The sequence below is a fragment of the Cynara cardunculus genome (genome assembly GCF_001531365.2).
Source record: "Cynara cardunculus var. scolymus isolate 2C chromosome LG 10, CcrdV1, whole genome shotgun sequence".
Taxonomy (NCBI): domain Eukaryota; kingdom Viridiplantae; phylum Streptophyta; class Magnoliopsida; order Asterales; family Asteraceae; genus Cynara; species Cynara cardunculus.
The window spans coordinates 989583-990192 of NC_037537.1; positions in this window are offsets into that span (position 1 = coordinate 989583).

The window sequence follows — 610 nt, forward strand, 5'->3', positions numbered from 1 at the left end:
TTACCCTTTTAATTTTAAATTTTTTTGAATCTTTTTAAATTAAAATTTTAATTTTAAAAATCTTTTAATTTTATTTTTTATCACAATATGAGGTTATTGGGTTGTTCTTGCGTTCTCGTAAATCATAGGGGTTCTCGTTTGAACCCTTCCCTATATATATATATATATATATATATAGACTTGGGATCATGTGAAACTAAGAGTTTTTTGTGAGACCTGTAAGACCAATTTTCAATCTTTGGATTAAATCTACAATCTAACAATTTGAATATTCATAAACGTCATGAGACTTCTCAATAATCACAAAATTGTCACCGTACAACTTTAGACCATTAGATCATTAGCTTATAAAATTAATCAATGAACATAAATTGTTTTTACGGGTCTCACGAAAAACCTTTGGTCTTACGTGAACCCAACCCTATATATATATATATATATATATATATATATATATATACTTAATTTCATCTGTTCTTTATTGGGTCAGTGAAAAAAGAAGAACAATAAAAAACGAACGGAACGATACCTAAGAGTTTAAAACTATATATATATATATATATATATATATATATATATATAAGGGTCTAATCAAATGAGAACTGTTTTG